Source organism: Canis aureus, chromosome 27, assembly GCF_053574225.1.
Source record: "Canis aureus isolate CA01 chromosome 27, VMU_Caureus_v.1.0, whole genome shotgun sequence".
NCBI classification, from domain to species: domain Eukaryota; kingdom Metazoa; phylum Chordata; class Mammalia; order Carnivora; family Canidae; genus Canis; species Canis aureus.
The window spans coordinates 3,963,952-3,979,342 of NC_135637.1; the positions used below are offsets into that span (position 1 = coordinate 3,963,952).

At 58.3% G+C, this 15,391-nt stretch overlaps 1 long non-coding RNA gene across 18 annotated transcripts in view; it reads left to right on the forward strand.

Annotated features, from left to right (window-relative positions):
* The first annotated feature begins 218 nt into the window (after positions 1 to 218).
* The window catches only part of LOC144299673 (uncharacterized), a 30,115-nt gene continuing 14,942 nt past the window's right edge, over positions 219 to 15,391 (forward strand). For 5 of the 18 annotated variants that reach the window (XR_013366325.1, XR_013366327.1, XR_013366326.1 and 2 more), the window contains exons 1-7: positions 219 to 324; positions 666 to 813; positions 1,012 to 1,178; positions 2,118 to 3,931; positions 4,483 to 4,693; positions 7,397 to 7,752; positions 10,262 to 10,400. This is a non-coding gene — a long non-coding RNA (uncharacterized LOC144299673). Of the gene's footprint in view, positions 371 to 665; positions 814 to 1,011; positions 1,179 to 2,114; positions 3,932 to 4,482; positions 4,694 to 7,396; positions 7,753 to 10,261; positions 10,401 to 10,976; positions 11,949 to 15,391 lie in introns of those variants that run through there. The other 13 variants (XR_013366337.1, XR_013366329.1, XR_013366336.1 and 10 more) reach the window with 13 other exon arrangements.

The following is a 15,391-nucleotide window of genomic DNA, read 5'->3' on the forward strand; positions in this document are numbered from 1 at the left end:
CCTCATGTCTGTTTACAGAAGAGGAACCCGGGGTGAGTGCCAGTGTCTGGGTGGACTGAAGCCCAGAGAGAACCCAGCCACTCTAGGACCCTGGTCGTGTTACAGCCACATCCCGGGCACATTTGGAAAACACATGGGAGGGGCGGTAGGGGTGGTCGAGGTACATCTGGAGTCCTGGGTCCTCACATGTCAGCCTTTGTGACACACACTGTTATGTCAGCAGCCCCTCCTTGACCAGTTCAGAAGGTCTGGGGCCATCCATGTGCACCCTCTTGGGGCCTTGACTTGGCATGGGAGACATTAAGCCGCCCAGACTATGGAGAGGTTACTTGGAGGGGCCATGCGGGGGAACCACGTGGAGGGGCCACGGGTAGAGGCCACGGGGAGGGACCATATGGAGAGACCACAGGGAGGGACTGAGGGGAGAGACCATGTGGAGGGGTCATGGGGAGGGACCACAGGGAGGGATCACTCAATCTTGCCAGGGAGAGAAGGGCTCAAGTAATCCAATTCAAAAATGTGTCTTTAGTAGGGAGTTAGGGAAGAAGAAAGACGTTGAATAACTATCAAGACAAGATACAAAGAGAAAATAGTATCTGATATTTGACGAAAAGTTATTAGGCTCCCAGAGGACCATTCACAGGAGCATCCTGTGGTCTCACTAGGAACTTCCAGAAACTGCCCAAGCATTTGTGAAGGGATGTGGAAGCTGCCCATGGTGGGGCCTGGCTCTCCCCAGATTTGCTGGGGACATTTGTCACGGAGCCGTCATGGCTGGAGAGGAGCCAGGCCGGAGCACACATGCTTGTCCTGGTGAGTCTACTCTGGCAGGGGCCTGAGGGCAGTGGTCTGCCTGGGACCCCAGGGTACAGCCCCTCTGCTCCCGCCGGAGGGCTGCCAACCCCAGGGCCCTGCAGAAAGCTGGTGGCTCCTGCGCTAGAGACAGCACAACTTGTGGGGCAGCCCCTCCCTCTTCTTCCTTATGGCCCTAATTTGTTGTTCTGCAAGCAGAGAGCAGAGAATCCTCCAGGGTGTTGGGGGGCAAGCGGACTGTGACGTGCAGCCGGCAGGCCTGCTCTCTCCAGGCTCCTGGGTGTTGCCACGAAAGCTGAGCGGAGGCTTCTCTTTTCAGCGCCACCCGAGGCTGGATACCACGGGGGAGCATGGGGCCGAGGCAGGTATGACCGCGGGCCAGGTGTCCACACAGTCAGTCAAAAGCCAGGTGGCCTGTTCCCTCTTCCGAGCGATAGAGAGTGACTGCACTGCCTCCCCCCGCCCGCCCCCGTGGGAGTATCCACCTACTGCACTTAGTGCCGGCACAGGGCATGGCGCAAGGGGCACACGCTTGCTGTCACTGTCCTTACTCAAAAGTACAGGATGGTAATAATGTGACCTCAAAACAGGACAGGGGACCTTCATGGGCTCAGGGGTTGTCAGTGATTTCATAAGGCGTGTGGTTTTTATTTATGATTTCTCATGGCTTGTGAGGTTCTGGGAGATTGGGGTCTTGGCGAGGACAGCCCCACCTGAGATGCACACTGTTGTGACTGGGCAGCATCCTGGGGGGGGCCAGGCCAGCAGCCGCGTCCCCTACAGGAGGCTTGTTACTGGACAGATGGGCGGTAGGGTGGATAGACGAAGGCCCGCATGTCCTGCTGCCTCATTAGCATTCCACCTGGAGTGAGCTGCCAGCAGGGCTGCATTAACCCCCCGTCCGGAGCCTTCCTGGCGGCCGCTTAGTGCAGCCCTGTCGAGACCCATTGATTTGCTGTCCCTATCACTTCCCGACACGATGGCCATGATGGCCATGACTTCAGACCATGGCTGTTGCCATGGCAACGAAATGACCCATAGTAGTCCCTGCCTCCTCCAACAGATGAAGGACAGAGGTTTCCTATGCCTTTGGTGTGGAGGACAGTTTGCCCTCCCCTCACAGGAGCGGAGCCCCTGGCCATCGGCCCCCTCCATCTAGACACCAGGTGGCTGACGACTGCGTGAGAGCCATGCCCGTTCCACGTGTTCCATCACTCCTGCTGCTGGTGTAAAACGTGGGTGGCACGAAGTGTGCGGTAACGAGACACACAGACATCTCATCAGAAATTCTGTGTTGCCAGCAGGTTCTCCAGGACACTGTCTTTCCAGTTCCGATGTGCAGCGATCTTCGGCTGGGACTGGCAGAAGGCTGTGCTACCGACATGCACTCGGCAATGCTTCTGTGCAAGTGAAGGAGCCAGGAAGTGGGGCAGTGAGGCTGGGGTCAAGGCCCAGGGCACCCCAGGAGCATTTCCCCAGGCCTCTGGTTTGCTCTGCAGTTCACAGACCTTCTGTAGGGTTCAGCCTCATGATCAGCATTGCCTCATCCCCTTCCAGGGTGGGGACAGTGAGGGGTGCCGTCAGCCAAGCCTTGGTGGGCGGCACATGCCAGGGGCTGTGCTGGGCCTCCCCCGTGCTGTGGGGGACGTGGACCCAAGGTTTCAGGAGCCTTGGCTTCCTTGTGACTCTGTGGCCAGCCAGTGGCCGGAAGGTACCTCCATACGGCTCCTGGGGGCAAGAGTGTGTGTCCCTGGTGGAGGCACTTGACCGTGTGAGCCCAGGGCTGCTGTCCTGCCTCTGTGGCTCCTCTGTAAGGCGGGGACAACTGTGCCCCAAAGTGATCCCTGAACTCTCGGTGCTTCGAACAGCTGGGGCTGCTGGGGGCGTGAGGCAGGGCGGCGCCCTGTGTCTTGGCCACGGGGAGCCCACCCACAGGCTGCTATGGCCACTCTGTGAAGCGCTCCCACGTGCTGTGGTGCCCAGTAGGGCTCCCTGGGGACTAGCTTTCCTCTTTGGTCTTCATGGGAGGGCATGCAGGAGGGGCTGGGAGGCAGCAGAGGATGGCTCCTGCCCCTCCCAGTCTCTGGGCCTCTCCCCTCCCTCTCTGACTCTTTCTGTATCTACCCACCTCCCCACCATCTCAGGATGGGGGTGGCCTGGGCGCCGGCTGCCCGTGGGCTCCATGCTCATGACTGACAGGGACCCAGGACCAGGTCAACCAGATTTTGTTTCCTTCTCATCAAGGTCAGCCAGCGCTGGGGGCCTCAAGTGGACCCATGCGAATCCAAGGTGGACAAGTGCTGAAAGGGAACAGCAGGTCCTCTGGGCCTCTTGGGGGAGGACTGTCAGGGATGCGATCCCTGGGCTGGCCAGGGACACCCGATCTCCTCCCAGGGCTGTAGGGCTGGCATGGGAGCTGCAGGGTTGGGAAGGGACCGGAACCAGGCAGAGAACACATGGGGGTGACACCTGGTACTAATGTGCTCCATGGGGCCAGCGGGCAGTGGGGGCAGGGGCGGCCCTGGGGCTGCAGGGGTGCTGCAGGGAGGGTCAGGAACCTCCATAGCCCTTCACCCCTCCTGGCTCAGGAGTCACAGGTTCATCTCTTCCAGTCTCTGGAGTCAGCGAGCAGAAAGGGGGACTGCTTCCTGTCTCTGTGCCCTGACCTCTTGGGCTAGGTCCTCCTGACTTGCTGTCCCTGGAGGGTGTACCTGAGCCTTTGTCCCGGACCCTCACCTTTCTCAGCCATGCCCACAGCCTGGCCCATGCCTTCCCATCTCAGGGTTCCCACTTGGCCGTCACCCCAGGGTGTCCTCGCTGGGAGGGGTCTTCTCTTATCCCCACCCACACCACCCTATCTCTGGGAAGGCCAGCTGCAGTCTTGCCTCCTACAGGCAGAATTCCAGGATTGCTCCGGTTGTTGCCTTCTCTCCTTCCACCTCTTCTAGGACACCTGTTCAGGCTTAGGCTGAGGGCAGGCTTCCTGTGGGGACCTGGTTGTACTCTCTCTTCCAGGGGTGTTGCAACAAGCTGAATGAATATCTACACCCAACATGCGGCTCAAGCTCATGACCCAACATCAAGAGTCCCAGGATGCATGACTGAACCCACCAGGCAGGTGCCCAGGGAACGTGTCCCTTTCTCATTGTTTCAGGAATGCAGGTCAAGGGCTCATTATTGTAAACAAGTTTAGCTGTCAGGTCCTGAGCTCGAGGTGGGCAGGCGAGGCTCTTCCACCCCCTGTGCTGGCCCCTCCCTCACTGAGGGCATCGTGGGGCAGGTTCTGCGTTATTACTTTATGTGGGAGTCACCATTCCCCTTGCAAACATGGTTCAGTGCTCTCTCATAACACACCCCAGATTGAGCTCCTGCACATCCTTCAGAACCCCTGTCCCCCTGACCTCTTCCTCATCTCAGGAAATGGCTCTTCAAGGTGTGGGCGGGGTCATCCTTGTCTCTGTTCCCCTCTAACCTCTCAGCATCCTGTCAGGTCTACCTGAGAAATACTGAGTCAGATCACATCATAGCCCTCCACTACGGCCCTCTGGGGAGGAGGGACAGGGACAGGGGGATCGGGGGAGTGGGGAGGGAGGGAAGGCCAGTGGGAGGCCTGCCTCTGCCCCTTTCCTTTAAAAAAATAAAAGATTTTATTTATTTATTCATAGAGAGAGAGAGAGAGGCAGAGGGAGAAGCAGGCTCCACCCTGGGAGCCTGAGGTGGGACTCGATCTCGGGACTCCAGGATCACACCCCGGGCTGCAGGTGGCGCCAAACCGCTGTGCCACCGGGGCTGCCCCTCTGCCCCTTTCCTGCCTCCCATGTCCCTTCCCCATGTCCCTTCTCCAGCGCTGGCCTGGATGCAGCTGCGGCCATGCCCACAGGTAAGTAACGCGACAGCATCGGTACATTAGTCTTGATGCCCACCATGCAAACCTCCTCAGCGTGTGGGCATCCAGCTTCGCTGGCTGCCCAGCTCTGATGTGCCTTCTGGTGGTGGGACTAGATCATCCTGTGTCATCTGACATGGTTTCAGCCAGTGGTCGAGGGTTCTGCAGGCAGGCTGTGAGCTCCTGGCCGTTGGGGGTCTGCCCCTCCTCGAGGTCATCTGCCCACCCTGCACCCTGAGAGGGCTCTCTGAGCACAGGCACTGGGCTGGGAGGGGGTGCGAGCAGGCCACGGGGGTCACCCAAGGCGGCAACGCTCTGCGGGTTCAAGGTCAGAAACAGGAGCCAGTGAGTTTTTGCCCCAAGCACTTATTGGGCACCTACTATGTGCCGGGCACTGTTCTTGGTGCTGGGAAGTGAGACATGGTCTCTCTGCCGTAGGCTTCAGGCGGAGGGACAGGATGGCAGGAGCAGGTGTGGATTAAGATGACCTGAAAGTGTGGCCAGGCCCAACACCCAGGTGGTTGTGCCTCGGGCCAACGATGGGGAGCGCCACTGGAAAGGAAACACCTTGTGATGGAAGGTCATCCCAGCTGCCCTAGGTCACCCTACATTGTTGCTGGTCTGACACCTGTTGGGGGCATCTCAAGCGCACCCCACATCAGTGTGCCACAAGGACCAGGCCATGGTGTGAGCACAGTGTGGGTGCCACTCGCCCTCCTCACAGGGCTCAGGCCACCTCCACCTTCATTTGAAGTACATAGATTTGGTTAAAAACTTCTTTAAAGCAGCCCCACAGAGGAAATAATGAATCATAGCTGGTTTCCCTGCCAATGCCTGGGCCCCCGCATGGAGAGGACCACCCTTTCCAGATTCTTACTGGTCACAAAGGCAGTGGACTGACTGCAGCCCGAACTGGGTCCACATGGAACATGTACCCCCTCATGGGCTTTGGGATGCTCCGTGGGTGATGATGGGGCACAGCAGGCGCTTCCAGAAGCTTCTCCCCTTCCCTGCCCTCTCAGACACTCTGTAGCTGCTAGGCTGCGAGGGTGTGGACTCCTGTGCCCCGCGGGGACCAGACTGGAGGTACCGCTGCTCCCTGCCCCCAGAGGAGGCTGCTGGCCGGAGCTGCTGACCAGCCCTGTGGTCACATAGCCCGTGGGCGCAGAGTTGGGATGCAGCATCTGCACTCGAAGCCCCCAAAGGCGGCTCTGGCTCCAGTGATGGTCTGGGTGCCCTGCGGGTGCTTTGCAGGCTGGTTACTGGGGCACTGTCAGCTGCAGCGCCCAGATGCTTTCATGTCCTGCCCCAGCATCCTCTGTCCCACAGGGCTGCTCTAGAGCAGCTTCACCTGTGTATGATCATCCCCAATCCTACAGCCCTAGAGACACACCTGTGTCCTTTTTCCTCCAGGGGCTCCTGGGACAGGTCTGTAGGTGCTCAGACAGACGGAGTGTGGACCCAGTCCCCAGCCTCAGCAACTGGGCTGGCAGGCGCAGAGTGGCGGGGCTTAAAGTGTCCTCAGTGCTCAGGGGGCCCACAGCCTGCTTCCTGGAGCAGGGCTCCCGGGGCAGGCACCAAGGTTTCTGAGCACATTAACAGGGGGAATCAGGGCCTCCAGCTCCCAATGTCCCCAGTACACCAGGGTCTGGAGGATCTGGTCCCTCCTCAGGTCACTGCATTTTTGCCGGGGGGACATCAGACATGGGCTGGCAGACATTGCCGTCCACCCTCTCAAGGCCTCTGCGGGGACTTCTGGGGGCCCAATAAGCTGGTCAGGAACGCAGCCTAGGACTGATCTGGGGTCCCTGAGCACCCCAAGCCCTGGGCAGACGTGTCCTGGAGATGAATGGGGAGACACTCCCCGTGCCAGAGGTGTGTAGGGAGGGGATTCCCTGGGCTCCAGTCTGTACCACTGTCTTCACTAGGGGCAGGGAGGGCAACCCACAGGAGTATGGGCCGGGTTAAGGAGAGGGTCTCCCCGCAGTAAGAGCTTGTGGTGGTGTAGGGCACATGCCCACGGAGGGAGAGGCTGTCACCATCCTCTGCCCCAGGCCAGCCATAGCCAAGTCTTGAGGGTTCCCATCCTAGGTTCCCTCTCCCAGGGTGCCAGCACACAGTGTGGCCAAGCATGACACCTAGTGGGCAGAGGGGACCTTGCTCCTAGTGCTTTTACAGGCTGGGGAGTCCCTCATTCTCAGTGGACCCTCAGCCTGGGAGAAGCACTCAGCATGGGTGGAGCACTCAGCCCTACCAGGCCCAGTGGCTTGTGGCTTTCACAGAAACCTCTATTTGTTGGGGGATGGGGCAAGGGAAGGGTGGGCTGCAGGTGCTAGAAGGCAGCCATCACAGGCTTCAGGATTTACCTGTCCCCGGGGAGAAATCATGGAAGCCTGCCCACCTGGGAGACTGAGTCCTGACCCAGACCCACGGGGGCTTGGCTGTGCTTTATACCCAGGGATGTGTGCCCTGGACTGAAGATGCAGCGATGAGACCCTCACCCCTGCCAGGAGAGGGGGGTGTTCCATGGGTTCAGCTAGGTGGGGGCAGGGCTGGCAGGAGTGGTGTCCCCAGGTTGGGGTTGCATGGCTTCCTCTTTGGTTCCCAGCGCCTAGCCCCAGACAGGTTCCCCCTCAGGTCCTCACCAGGCACCAGCACCCTGCTCTTCCTACCTGCTCTGTTTCTGCTTCTATTCAGGTCTTCAACGGATGTGGCGGAGCCACATTCAGCCCAAGCGGTGACTTCTCCAGGTGGTGCTCCTGCTGGGGAAGAGCCACATTCTCACTGCAGCCCCTGTGAAGTCCCCCTCCCCTTGGGTGTGGTGGGCTGACTGAGTGACTTATTTCTGAAAGACGGAGGAGGCACCTTAGCCCTGGGGTCAAGGTCACTTTGGGAGCAGGTGCCTCCAGTTGCCCTGATGGGAAGGTGCTTCACCTGTGTACGATCATCCCCAATCCCACAGCCCTAGAGACTCATGAGAAAGCATCAGAGCAACCCAGATCGGCTGAGGGCAGTCCGGAAACACCTGACCAATGCTGCTCAAAGCTGTCAAGGTGAGGGCCAAGCACGAGCCTGGGCCTAGATGTGGAGGGTGTGCTGGGCCCCGGGCATAGACCTGTGTGGAGAAGTGGCCCCTGGCCTGGGGAACAGTGGTTACTGCTACCACTTGATGTTTTGACCATGGGCTGTGGGTGGGAGGTGAGGGCTGAAACTATCCACAGGTAGGGAGGGTATCCAAGGAGCGGGGCTGGTGCCCCCTAGTCCTACAGGACCACGTGCGCCCACCAGATGGCAGCAGTGCCCTGCAGCCTGGACCACCTGCGGCCCTGCAGGTGCCTGGAGGTCAGGTGGGCTGGGCTGGGGCTGGCCTCCCCCTCAGGCCTGACAGGCGGTCCGTAGCTATGAAGGGCACCGGAGGGCAAGAGGAAGACCAGGAGGGCCTCCTCAGGAGGAAACCTGTGCTCTTGGGGTCAGCCCTGCCTGCCATGCTCTGTCTCCCTGTTGCTCTTTCTCTGTCTCTGTTTCTCTCTCCTTCCTGTCTCTTCATCTGTCTCTCCCTGTCTTTCTCTCTCTCTTCTGATCTCCCTGCCCTTTTTCCAGACCTGGGTCAGACAGTCTGGTTTCAAGCCCTCGGTCCCTCTGTTTGGGCCCAATGACCAGCATTCCATGTGGCAGGGCCCTCATCTGGACACAGAGTGGAAGCGGGCTCTGCCAGCAGGGCTGTTGATGGCCTCAGAGGAGCCTACACTGTCCGCATCTGTGTCAAGTAATCAAACGACATACAGACTCTCCCCTCCCTCCATCAGGGTACTGCCCCTGTGTCGTGGGTCAGACACTACCAAGACCCCATTGGGGTGTACCCGGTGTTGCCCTCAGCAACTTTTTTTTTTTTCCTCAGCACTTTTCCAACCAAACTCTTCCTTGTCTGGATGAGGAACCGAGGCCCAGCGGGTGATGACTGCCCTGGGCTACTCCCTCCTGGTGCTAGTCACTATAGGCAGCCTTCCCTTAGCCACGCTTCCACTGAAAGCCCCCTGAAGGCAGAGGGACTGGCATTCGGCACCCAGGCCAGGGGCTGTGGCCTCAGGGTTGGAAATTCTGGGGTCCTGGCACTTGTGCCAGCTTATCTTTTGGGCCCAATGACCCCGACCTCCCACTAGATGACCGCAGACCTCAGGCTGACAAAGCTGGCTAGCAAAGCCCAGGTCCTGGCCAGGTGGTCTTCCCAGCAGAGCTGAGAGCCTCATCCACACCAGCTTCCCACAGAGCTGGGTGCCCCATACTGACCGGGGGCAGAGGGCTGTGGGTGGCACTTTCATTTTGTTTGTAATCGAAGCTGCTATCTCAAAATTGCCATCCCCTTCCCTCATGTAGGTGGCAGATTGTCTTAATAAGATTTTTTTCCCCTGAAAAATCATTTGATTTGCTGTGCTGTGTGTGTGTACCTGCACATTTGTGTGTGCACACGTTCATGTGTGTATATGCGTGTGCATGGTATATATACATGTATGCACACGTGTGTGCATGTGTGCACAGGTACGTGTGTGCATGCATGCATGTTTGTTTGGAGGAGTCATGACCTAATTCTGGAATCTGGGGGTGGGAGAGAACCCGATGCGCCCCATGCCTCTTGAAGAGCTGCATCACCTCCTCTCCACTGCTCTTGCTCACGTCAAGGGGACCCGCCACCCTTCCTCCAGGAACTCCCTATCACCACGTGACCCCCTCCTCCTTGACACTTATCCTGAGTTCTGCAGTCTGTGGACGAGATGCTGATGGGCTAGTCCAGGGGAGAGACAGTGGGTGTGGCAGGTGTTCATGCAAACCTTGAGGATGCCAATCATGCATGTGTCCGGCATCCTGGATGGTGGAATCCATGTGAGTGGGAGCAGGTGGACAGGGCCCAGGGTGAGGCGCTTGTGGGCAGAGGCTTATCTAGCTCTCCTCGCAGCCCGGAAGTGGGGGTGGCACCTCTCATGTTGTCATGTGCTCTCCTGGATGGGAGGCAGGCAGACATGGGAACTGAGAGTAGGACGGCGGCCCGCCAGCTCCCGGAGGTGAGAGGGCCAGCTGGAAGTGGAGTCCAGGAGCGCAGCACAGGGCTTGTGGCACCGTCCTGCTTGCCCTCTCTTCGGCTGCTGGCCACACTGCCTGGGTCCATTCATTGCATAGCCTGTAACAGCAGTGAGGACAGTCCTGCGGGATGAGCCACTGAGGTCTGGTGCTGCAGTTCGGGGCTGCGGTTGTTGGCAGGTTTGCTGCAGTTCCGACAGCTCCAGGTCATCCCTCTGCACCTCCTGGATGCTGATGATGTGGGGCTGCTGCCTTCTCCCCTGAGGCAGGAGGGGGCAGGCTCTGCCAGGGGGTCCATCTGTCAGTACACCTCACACTGCAGTGGGGCTCAGGCCGCTGGCCTGTGCTCCCAGCGCCAGCAAGGTTTCCACTCTCATCCTAAAGATCTGAAGTCCTGAGGTCATGGTTCTTCTATAATCCACAAGAGATGGAAATATAACTCAGATTAGCTTTAAAGAAAGGCAATAAAAGCTCACTTTATTTGCACAGGTCACTGAAGTCCACGGCTTCCCCACGGCTGCTTCCCAGCATTCTGATGACGTCAGGATCTGCTGCTCTTTTCCTAGGTTAATTTCATTCTCCAGCAAACTTTGAAATGGGGATGCAGTTGGCTGCCAGCCCCCCAGAGGTACGTCCCATCAGGTTACAGCTCCACAGAAGGAGCTGTTTCTTCCCATACCCTCCCTGAGAGCTCCATGGCATCTCCGAGGGGCCCCAGCAACCGTCCCGTCCAACCCCAGATCAACACCGTGATTGTGCTTGGTGTGGCCTGGATCGAGGGCCTTCTTGAGCCCCCAGGTTGGACTGGCTTGGACACAGGGAGCTGGTGCAAAATGGAGGGACATTGGGCAGGCAGGGTGCAGAGCCAGACACAAGTAACCCTGTGGCCACCTGGACTCACCTGGGCTTGGCATTCAGCCCCCATAGAGCCTGGCCTGCAGCACCGAGAGCTGTGTCAAAGTCAGGAAGACAAAATATTCTGTGGTCAGAATTTCACGTTTCCTACTCAGTAAATAGCAATTAGCTAACTTACCTAGAACTTGTCCTGGGGAGCAAGGGGCTCTCTCGGTGATGGAGCTAAGGCTGAGAAAGGATGCAGAATGGATTGTTGCCCAAGTGGCATCTTGGACTTGGAGGCTGGACCCAACCTGCCACGATCTGAACACGCCTTATGCTCCTGTGGGTTCTCTTTCTTGGTTTGCAGGTACTTTCGTGTTCCATGTGCAGCCCCACTTGCACGCGGAGCTCTCCTCCTCCAGAGTCTGGCCTGAGGTGGCCTGAATGTTTGAGGCCTGGAGGTTGCTTGGTGCTCGACTGCTTCTGTCAGTCATTGCGAGAGGTCCCGGCCAGGAGCCCAACAGGGGACCTTCTCCACTGTGACCCTGTTGGCCCCTGACCTTGGACTGTCTGTCCTCCCGAACCGTGAGGAATTGATGTCTGTTTATGTCTGTTTATGAGCCTTCCACCCATAGTCGATGAGCAGCCGGACGGACCAGGATTTGGTCTGAGCTTGGTTTCTGTGCCATGAACTCTGATGGCGCTGTTTTCCGACATGGCTATGGTGCGAAGTCCCCAGTATCTGCCTCCCCCGCCGCCCCTGGGCTTCAGTGGGTCACATGGCCTCCAGGGTAAGGACAGGCCTCCCAGCCATGTTGCAGCTTGGTGCAGCCAGGTGACAATGCAACCCAGCCCAGGGGCTCCCGGTGGGGCCATGTCCTCGTCCTACAGCTGCAGTAGGTGTGGCAGCAAGGCCTCGGGAGTCTGCCACCTCTGACACCACCCTGGCAGCCAGGACCCCTGGGTCACTCTTAGGAGAGGACACCATGCAACAGCCCTGGTCCTTGACCTCTGTGCTGACTCGGGCTCGCGTCACCGGCAGCCCAGCTCAGGTGGGAGTGACCCTGACAGACCAACCCCCACGCAGGACCACTGAGCCAGCAGGTGTTGGCAACACTGCCCCTTGCCCTCGGGACACGGACGCCATGGCTCTGGTGACACCTGCACTCCTGCTGGATTGTGGAACGGACCAGAGGGCGCCTCGTGCAGCTGGGGGACGTTGACCCCGTGGGGAGCCAGCTGGCTGTTTCCTTCACCCTAAATTCACATCCTTAACATGGAAATTGATGCCACTTTATTTTCTCTTTCATTAAAAAGGGGCCTGATTTGGATAACGTTTCACTCTGAAATAATGAAAGTCTAAATCTGGGGAATAAAGACAGGGAGCAGGTTAAGGAGGAGGATTTCCCGGAGGCGGAACCCGGCGCTGTGAGCTTCGGACGGTGGTGTCCTTTGGCTGTGCTCTGACGGTCTCTCCATTTGTCATGTGGTTTCCCTGCGTCTGCATTTGTTCTCAAAGGTTTCCAGGTTGCCGTCTGCATGTGACATTGTGCCAGGATCAGGGGGGCAGGGCTGAGCAGGGGACTGGGGACCCCCTCTGTTTTTTAGGCTGTTATTCTCAATTATTTTTGCCTCAACAAGGGGAACTGGCCTCTTCCGGGAGAAGCCAGCAGCCTTCAGCGGTCCCCCTGCTTGCTCCTCCTGGTTTGGGGGAAGCTGCAGGGACCCGCAGGAGGGGGCTGGGCGGCCTGATGCCACAGCTGGTGGACCGCCCTGCGTCCATCCTGCCCTGCCTCTGCTCCTTCCTTGACCACTCATCGGGCCGCGGCAAAGTCCCCACACGTCTGTGAGCTGAGGGTATTGTGTCCTGGAGGATGGCAAGCCCCTGTGTGGGCAGCACGGGTGTTTGCAGCTTGCAGGGCGATGGTTTGGCCTGGGCTGGGAGCTGTCCCGGAGCCATGGTGCCAGAGGGGCCGCCGGCCTCTCCACACCCGTTGTCTACTGATCGCCAGTCTCCCAGCCCTGCCTCTTGACAGGAGAGGTGCCCCAGAACTTTCTGACATGCAGCCCCCCTTGACTCATGATGCAGTCCCATCCCAATAAACCTGCCGTGAGTTGGAAACGACACCCCTGACCTACGGGCCCTCCCAGCCCGGGTCAGCCCACCATAGACATGCCTCAAAGGTGCACTGACATTAGCCTGCAGTTGGGCAAGCACGTGACCCAGCCTAGTTTATCATAAAGTCGACTGGCTCCCATTACTTATCGAACATGGTGATGGAGGCAGAATGGCTATCAGGGTATCAGCTATTAACCCTGCTGATCCTGTGGCCAGGCCTGGCATCTGGGAGGGGATGGGACAAGGACAGCGAGCCTGGGACCAGATCCAAATTCAAAATTCCAGGTTTGGTTCCTTCTGCACATGGGTCACTTCTGCTCCATCAAAAAGTTAGAAAGTCACAACTTGAACTACTGTGAGTTGGAGACTGTCTGTGAGGCCAGCTCAGTCGGCCAGGCTGCCATGGCATTCACAGGAGCTGTCCAGTCTCCTCTGCAGATGCACCGCTCTGTCCAGCATTTCCTGAAAAATCCCCACTGGGCTGGCCCAGGGCATGAGCTGCTGGGGCCCAGTCCAGCAGAGTTGGCTTCTTGCGGGGGTGCATGCCAGCTCCCTAGTCACATGGCCCAGAGATAACCTAGGGTTGGGACCACATGGCCCAAGAAAGGGGAAGAATGAGCCCCAGCGGGGAATGGCACCAGTGGGGCATGGCGTCCCTGGCCTCCCATGCCAGGGCAGAGGAGATCACCACCAACATCTTGCTCCCTTGCCATTGGGTCCAGTTCTTGAGCTGGCCTCAGGAAGATGGTTCTTGTGTGGGGCCACCAAGGGCCTCACTCTGCCTCAGTTTCCCCACCTGCACTTGTTCATGGTCACACATGCTAAGGATTCAGACCCACTTTACCATCAGGCTGTTTGAACATGTGGACGAGAAGCCCTGGGAGCTGTTTGCAACAGCAAGGCCCTTGGATAGAGGCACCGTCCCTGCTGTGTCCTGGGAGCCAGGCCAGCATCCTGCTGGGCCTGGTGGATTAACCATCACTGGGTCCTCACTTGGACAGATGGCCTGGCCTGATCTGGGAGGGATGACAGCTGGACAAATCTAAACCCCTCTAGAGGCTTTGTCAGCACAGGCCAGGTGCTCGGACCCCCTGTCTGGGCCGGCCCCTGAGGACCTGCCAGCAGTGGCCGAGATGCACCAGCTGTTGGGTGGCAAGCAGCCTGAGGTAAATGCCTCCCTGCAGATGGTTGTGCCTCACGCCTCCTGATGCTCCCAGGTGAGCGCAGGCTGGAGTCCTGGGGACATGCAGGACTTGCTGGGGGCCGGTCCCCAGAAGCATTCAGCTTAGCAGGAGGGAAAGTGTTCATCTGGAGATGGTGCCTTGGAGAGGCAGCACAGCCCCTTTGATAATTACAGATGTGTCTGAGATGTTTGGGGTGGCAGTTCAACTCCACGGGGGAATGCCATGAGAGCAAGCCAGACTGATTTCTCCGGTGGCCCTGGGCCCCGCCTCACTCATGAGCACAGACAGAGCTGTGGGGTGGATGAGGTGCCTGTGTTAGGGGATGAGGTTTGTATGGAATGAAGGTGGTGGTCAGAGCTGGTGGCTGGTCTGGGGTGGCTGTGACCCCTGGTCTGTCCTATCCAGCTGTAGCCGGCATCCTGTGGGAATAGCTCCTCGCTTGGTGAATTCACCAAATCAGCTGTATCACATTGGCCCCTCTGTCCTGTGAGGAAATGCAGGCCCACGGTGGCATGGTCCTAAACTTCTAATTGCACCTGTTCGCCGACTGGCTGTGATTGGTGCTGCCTGGGAGGGGGGTGCACGAGGGCGCACAGGTGCCAGGTTTGGGGCAAGTTTGGGGTTATGGGATGGGGCCTGGATTTCCTGAAGAGAAAGCCCGAGAAAGCTGTCTGAGTAGAGCCAAGTCCCAGGAGACCATCAAAGTGAAAAGAAAGAATTGAATGAATGTCATAAATGTCACGAATTCCTCAGCCCAAGTACCCCAGCGAATCCGCAAGAGGGAGAAGTATTTCTTACAATCAATACAACATGCATGATAAATCCAAGTGGCTTCTGGAGAAAAAGTGCATTACTATTGGCCTAGTTTTGTGTGCAGGCTGCCCTTGTACATGGGAGGATGTTCCTGGGTCTGTGGGCTTAGCAGCTCACCGTGCAAGAGTGTTAGCTCTGCACCTGACCTCACCATGTGCTGGGTTAGTTCCGCACCCCATCTCCCCATCCCAGGCTAGCTCCATAACTGACCTCACTGTGCCAGGGGCCGGCTCTTCACTTGACATCACTGAGCCATGGGTTAGCTGTGCACTGACCTCACTGTCAGTCAGGTGGAGGCTGTGTCCATCTTCCATGTCTTGTCCCCTGGCAGATGTCCTCCTGAGGTTCCTCTCATGGCCTCTGACTATGACCAGGCAGTGTTCTCATTCTGTCCTGGACAAAGTGGGGGTTCTCTTTGCAAAAAGGACGGCAGGGACCACTATAGGAAATGGCACATTCTCTCTCATCAGCAGCACTGCTTAGGGACTGGGGCAGCCCCCTCCATCGCCTCATCAGGGGCTCCCTGCTACATTTCCTTCCTTCCTCCTGCTTGGTCAGGGTCCCGAGGACACAGCTGTCTCTTGGCTGTCCCATTTGTAGCTGGCCTCACTTGGCCTCCCTGGGGTGGTTGATGGCCACTTCTCTGACACCTCATGGTGCACACTT